Genomic DNA, 7,440 nt, shown 5'->3' on the forward strand with positions numbered 1-7,440 from the left:
ACCTTGACTTGCCGCCCTGCTACCCCAGTTCCTCTTATGACCTCTCTCCTTCCTTCCCCTTGTCTTCCTTTCTTCCACATCTCTTTTTGCCCGCATCCTGTCCCGTGTACGCTCACGCCTGCCAGTTCTGATACCGTTAACAAAGCTGTGTACAGGCCCCAAAGTTTGTGAAGTATCTGTGAGCACTGATACATTTTATAGCGTCGCTTAGAGGGAACCATATCTTTGGTGATTAGTGAATTTTGACAAGTAGTTTCCATATTTCATATTTTATATTTTCCATATCTCCCATAGTCCATATTCCCCACAGAGAGCAGGATGAGAGCTGGTACGGTCTGATCAAGGTGACCAGTGGAAAAACAGGAGAAAGTGTTTAAGCCTAAGGGGAATCCAGAGAGTTCTCTTGAGAAGCCAGAGCTTCCTGATTCCTTGTTGTAAAGGCTCAGGGGTCCTGGGGGGGTGTGTGGGTGACAAAAGCGCCAGGCAATGTCAGCTCGATTCTGTGGGCAGCATGCAATACTAAAGAGATTTACTTCTTGAGGGTGTCCAAGTTTTGTTTTTTTTTTTAATTAAAAGTTTAAAATGTTTAATGGTGGTAAAAGGCACATAACATGAAATTTACCATCCCAACTGCTTCTAAGGATGCAGTAGTGTTAGGTATATCAACTGTGTGATGCTTGCTTCAGCGGCACATATACTAAAATTGGAACGTTACAGAGAAGATTAGCATGGCCCCTGTGCAAGGATGACATGCAAATTCGTGAAGTGTTCCATATTCTTTAGAGATTGTTGTACTGAGTGAAGTAGGTCAGACAGAGAAAGACAAATATCATTTGTCATCGCTTATATGCGGAATCTAAAAAAATGGTACAAATGAACTTATCTACACAACAGAACTAGAGTCACAGATGCAGAAAACAAACTTATGGTTACCGGGGGGGGGGGGTGGGCAAGGAAGGAGGGATAAATTGGGAGTTTGGGCTCAACATATACACACTACTATATATAAGATAGATCACCAACAAGGACCTACCGTACAGCACAGGGAACTCTACTCAGTAGTCTTTAACGACCTAAGTGGGAATAGAATCTAAAACAGAGTGGATATATGTATACGTATAACTGATGCACTTTGCTGTACACCTGAAACTAACACAGCATTGTAAATCAACTCTACTCCAATAAAATTTTTTTAAAAAGTATATTTACATTGTGCTTAAGTTCTTCTTCTTATTTTTTGGTTTAATCGTTAGAATATGTATTTTAGAAGTAATAAAAAAAGTCAAAAACCGCCTAATGTAAAATTGGTTTGATTGTACGGAAGTCTACAGATCTAGTCCTCTGGTTGGTCGTTGATTAGTTTTGAATGAGTCAATGAGAATACATGACCCGTTCTATTCATTTAACAAGCCTTTATGGAGCACCCGCTGTGAACACGCAGTGTTTAGACACTGCCGACGCAGCCGTAAACAGATGGGCCAGGACCTGGTCCCCACTGAGCTTACGTGTCCGGCGTGTGGCGGCGGGTGTGTAGAAGGCGGTCAACAGCTGTGACGGCTGTGCGACAGGCAGCAACGCCACGACTCCTGGTTAGAGGTGAAGGCCAGCCTGTAATTCACAGCATCAGCGAGTCACCAAGTAGCCACTGTCGTCCTCGTTCCCAGAGCCCCGACTCCTCAGCCAAGGAGGAGCTAGCTGGCCACGCAGTGGCTTCTGTTCTAGGAGAGGGACCTTAACTTAAGCTCAGGGAACCCCAGTCTTCGCTGATGAGCAGCAAAAGCGTGCCTGACCGCCGCTGGGTCAGGGAGACGTCACCTCTCCCTCCCGTCTGGGAGCAGAAGTGCCTTTTGCCCTGAGGAAGATGCCGTCTCTAGTTTCATTTGATTATTTTTTAATAATGCTCTATGGTAGTATAAAGGTAGATTTTTCTTTTCTACTCTGTTTTCCACTTCTCCCGTAATTTTGGTAAATTACACACAACAGCATATTGACCCAAACAAATGGATTAAATGTCACTTAATTTATTCTAAAGTAAATTGTACCCGTTTCCTGTATGGATTAACTTGCCATACCCACATTTCATAGAGTATTTAATGTTTATTTTAGAGAAAAACTGTTAGTAGTGTGACTTCTCATTACTGCCTACTAGTGGATATTTGCCAGTGAAGTAAACCATTTAATTATTAATTCCAGTGGAAAATAGCATTGAGAAGAAGTCAACAGGGTAAGAAACATTATCTTTCATTTGTTAACTTTCAGAGATATATTGCTGTATAAACAGGTTATGACAAATTTCAAAAGCACCACAGTATAGTGGGAACGACCACAGACGCTGCAGCCAGCCTGCCATGGGTTGCATCCGTCCTCTGTTACAGACTGCTTGTTTAAACACGGTGGGCCGCCGAAGCTATGGGTGGTACATCTCCTTATTGGGAAAATGGGGATAATAAAAATATAGACCTCATGTAATTGCTAGGAGGGTTGAATGAGCTAATATATAAGAAGGGCTTTAAAAAGCTCCTTGTGCACAGTAATATTGTACCAGAGCTGGCTGTGGTTATTACTATCTTCTTAGCCACCTGGCATGTGGCTCCTTTCCAGTGCTGTGGTCCTCACTTCTTCATGTGAACAGGAGTTGGGCCAGTGTTTGAGTCATGGCTGCAGGAGACCCTAGAATACCTTCTTTGATAGCATGATTCAAAAGAAATCACAAAAAAGAAAAAAAAGAAAAAGAAATCACTACTCAGATTGTGAGAAGATCTGGTATTACTGAATGCTTTGTGCAAATCTGCTAAAGAAATATCTTCAAATTATATTATCCTTTCCAAATATTTTTTGTCAATATAGGTGAGTATTTCTGACTTTCACAGCATTTACCAATTTACCAATTAAGCCGTTCATGTTGCTCTGCTAGACTTACTATTTCAGCTGTGATAAGAATTCATTTTTAAAGCAATTTACAGCATTATACTTAGTGCTGGTCATTTGCCTTCTTATTAGGTTTCTGGACCTTAAAGCACATGTATTAAAGTCCAGGCCCACAGAAATTTGAGGCTGACTGCTCTTTATCCCCTATATTCGATTGTTAGTCTTACATATTTGTTTAATAAAAAAGTCTACAAGTAAAAAATGCTGGAGAGGGTGTGGAGAAAAGGGAACCCTCCTACACTTTTGGTGGGAATGTAAGTTGGTGCAGCTACTACGGAGAACAGCATGGAGGTTCCTCAAAAAGCTAAAAATAGAGCTACCATATGATCCAGCAATCCCACTCCTGGGCGTATACCTGGACAAAACTATAATTCAAAAAGATACACACAGCCCTATGTTCATAGCAGCACTATTCACAATAAACGAGACGTGGAAACAACCTAAATGTCCATAGACAGATGAATGGATAAAGAAGATGTGGTGCATATATACAACGGAATACCACTCAGCCATAAAAAAACAAAATAATGCCATTTGCAGCAACATGGATGCAACTAGAGATGATCATACTAAGTGAAGTCAGAAAGAGAAAGACCAATACCATATGATATCACTTATATGTGGAATCTAAAATATGACACAAATGAACCTATCTATGAAACAGAAACAGAATCACGGACATAGAGAACAGACTTGTGGTTGCCAAGGGGGAGGGGGTTGGGGGAGGGATGGCGTGGGAGTTTGGGGTGAGCAGATGCAAACTAGTACATAGAGAATGGATAAACAACAAGGTCCTACTGTGGAGCACAGGGAACTATATTCAGTATCCTGGGATAAACCATAATGGAAAAGAATGTAGATAGCTAGTTAGATAGATAGATAGATGATAGATAGATATTTGTATAACTGAATCACTTTGACGCACAGCAGGAATTAATACGACATTGTAAATAAACTATAGTTAAATTTAAAAAACATAAAAAAGCCTGGCCTTCTGATTCTAGAACCTCTCCCAGGCTCTCTAACACCCATCACATCTGCCCACCGCTGGTGGCCCTGCTCTTGCTATTATGTTCCATTCTTTAAACATTTTCTTAAGCTTCCTTTAAATGTGACAAGATCTACTCTCAATGCACCTCACCTATTTCTGACTTTCTCTGCAGAGTTACTGGCGAATTTCTCACTCTCATATTCTCTAAATTAACAAGGGGAAAACATCGCCTCATTAATTTTTTAAAAGTCATTTTTCTTAGAAGGGAAATGGATGACTGCACTTCAATAACAATAAAAGGACACTGTAAGGAAAAAGAACGGAAAAGGCTGAAAACATGCTGAAAACTACATTCTTCAAGAAATATCAGTAGTGATGGTGGGACATTATGCGAACGTGGATGAAGAAAAAAATTAAGGTGAAAGGGTACTTTCTCTTTTATCCCATCATTTTATTTTATTTTAGTTTGGCCGCGGCACGTGGGATCTTAGTTCCCCAACCAGGGCTGAACACGTGCCTCCTGCAGTAGAAGTTTCGAGTCTTAACCACTGGACCTCCAGGGAAGTCCCTTATTTCTTTTAAAATTAATTTTTATTGGTATACAGTTGATTTACAATGTTGTGTTACTTTCTGCTGTACAACAAAGTGAATCAGTTATATATATATATACACGTATCCCCTCTTTTTTAGATTCTATTCCCATATAGGTCATGACAGAGTATTGAGTCGAGTTCCCTGTGCTGTACAGTAGGTCCTTATGAGTTACCTATTTCATGAATAGTCGTGTGTACGTGTCAATCCCAATGTCCCAGTTTATCCCTCCCCTCCTTTTCCCCTTGGTAATCTCCCCATCATTTTAAGGGGGGACCTTTAAGACAAAGCTAATGTGAGCCTAAGGGCTGACTGCTTGAAGCGCTCCCTCCCTTCCCCAAAGGGCATCACTGACGCTGCCTCTGGGGCACTCATGCTAAATGGACTTGTCTTCTTCACCATGGCCTCCTGGGAAAGGCTGGGGCTGAGACGTGAAGAAAGGCCACTGACCACTCAGTAAAAGCCCAGAAATGAGAGGGTGTCCAACATGTATTCCTCCAACACAAAACTGATTGCCTCAGATTTTCTACCCCGACAGACAGGTAGAGTCATTTAAATGATAATTTACATATTTCTTAGAATCACAGTAGAGATGTACCTGCTGTTTTGATGCTTTCCTTTTTATAACGATACATTTCTGATGGGTTAAAGTCCTTCCAAGAGCTCCAGGCTGTGCCAAAAATTGTAATCACGCTTGAACCATGAGATGCACGTGTAGAATCTGTGGCCCAAATTCAGTGAAGTAATAAGCAAAGTTTGCATAATCACACTACATCTCTAGACTGGATTCATTAGTTCCTTGGGTCAGTTAGAACAAACATCAGAACACCCAATACTGAGATAAACAATTTTCTGCTTGTAGATTACTTTAAAAGAAGGAGGGAGAATCAGTTTGAAAAGGCCTTCACTAGCTGGATGGTACAGGGTGGGGAAGGTACCACGTTGCCTTCAGCTGATTTTAACCACAAGTATGAGAACGTTTAGTTGTGTCAGCCCATCCAAGAGGGACCTAAAAGACTCAGGAACACAGTGGGAGAAAAAGGCTTGAGATCAACCTGGTTCTGGAGATGGGAGGATGCTCTGAGTGGCTGACGCCATGGCCAGTCCACCAGCTGGGCTTCCAGGAGGCCACCATGCTGTGGTACCAAGATATACTGATGGGCCCAGTCCCCCAATGCAAGGACAGTCTGAAGGCAGGTGCGTGGGAAGACAACAGATCAGAGCCAGTGGTGCTATTTTCGGTGGGGCACGTGTTTGTCTTGTATGTGTATTGTTGGAAGGGGTGTAGGTGTTGGGTTTCTGGCCACAGAGGTGGCCACGCTCCATTTTTGATATTGCAAATGAAACGATGATCTTCCGGATTCTGCGAACGTTGCTGTCCTTTCTCAATATTTGTATACAGTTCTTTTCAAAGTCCACTGCCCTCAGGGTGTGGATTTTACGAACAATCCGAGGGATTTATCTCGGTCCTGTTAGGCAAAGATGAACAGCCCAATGAATAGAATTTGTGCACCACCATAAGGTTAACACAAGGAAACGGCCAAGTTGATCTCGGGTCTATTCCCAAGAAAAGGATATGCACCCCCATCATTTTTTTTTTTTTTTTTTGAAGAACACGAATTCGTCAATAATAAATTAATAACCATCATGTTAGAATTGTCAGTGGGAGACACTCTATTTCCCGTGTCCAGTAAGAAAGCTACCTATTATTTTGGTAAGAAATGCCTAAATTGAAATTCCAAAGGGCATTATGAACTTGAATTAAAAAGGTAATGGATTTTTTAATAAGTTCTGGGTCAAGATGTATTATCAAACTATTTTCCATAGGGCATAGAATATACCATCTATCCTTTTAATAATACCAGCCCTGGTTTTCCTTCCAGCAGCCAGCTGAGGCTGCTCGGCTATTACAGTCTCTCCCACCATCCCTAACAATGAACAAATAACTAGACGGCCCACGAAACAGTCTAAATAGAACCGTCTCCTGGAGAGACTGTGACTGCCAGAGACAGGTTCGATTTGGATCTGGATTCCCTGCTTTGGGAAAGAGCAGATCAATGCTGTTGGAGAGTCAAGTTGTAGAGGGAAATATTAGGATGAATTGAGTAGATCATAAAACAAACGATCCGCGCACTGACATGCAACCTTACTCTACCTGATGGCTCTGATTCAGGACCAGGCAAACGGTAATTCTGTGTGCTCTCCAGCTCAAAGGGCTTTCAGAAAAAACGATTTGATTTGTACAAACCATTTATTAGTAATGAAAATACTATGTCTGCGAATCCTTAAAGGCTGCAAGGAACTTAGCCAAGCATTGGAAAGGCGGTCTGCATATGCGAAGTTGTAGATAAGGTTTCTTTTTTTTCTCATTATGGTTTGAGTCCAGAGCCAAAGTTACGTCTTTAAACCATTCTTTCTGTCACTTCTAACTGTCTGACTGTGCTGTGCTCTATAAACCTGTCTCTTCTCCGTGTGCCCTGTTAGATAACTCCCTGGTACACACCCCAGATCCCTTCTTATACCTCTGCTGGGTCCTGGGGATATGGAACTTTTTAGGTAGCAATGGAGGAAAAGAGGGGCAGTAAACTTACTGACTGCAAGATAGCAGAAGTCCCCAGAATTCAGTGATTCTTACATTCTCCATGAAAAAGTAAACTATTAGGAGCTAATAAAGAGACAGAAAATACCGCTTCCTTACATGTTTGGATAGTCTACTGTCAGGGATAAAGTAATATGTGATGGTGTCATTGCTATCTTCATAGCTACCTTCATTTTAGGTAATTTTAGATTGGTGCAGGAGTTTACAATGTAATTTAACATTGGAAGCATTATTGTTAAAAATTGTCTTCTGTGTCTTCTATAAAACAGAGCTCTCGGTAAGATAAAAGAACGCCTGCCTCTTTCATCATGGACACATGTGGAGAGAGAGT

The 7,440-nt window shown here is 41.4% G+C and overlaps 1 non-coding gene across 1 annotated transcript; it reads left to right on the forward strand.

Annotated features, from left to right (window-relative positions):
- Nucleotides 1–677: 677 nt before the first annotated feature.
- On the forward strand, nucleotides 678–780 carry LOC131746657 (U6 spliceosomal RNA). The gene has a single exon (XR_009332606.1). It is a non-coding gene; the product is annotated as a U6 spliceosomal RNA (small nuclear RNA).
- The last annotated feature ends 6,660 nt before the right edge of the window (nucleotides 781–7,440 follow it).

The sequence above is a fragment of the Kogia breviceps genome, chromosome 1 (assembly GCF_026419965.1).
Source record: "Kogia breviceps isolate mKogBre1 chromosome 1, mKogBre1 haplotype 1, whole genome shotgun sequence".
NCBI lineage: Eukaryota > Metazoa > Chordata > Mammalia > Artiodactyla > Physeteridae > Kogia > Kogia breviceps.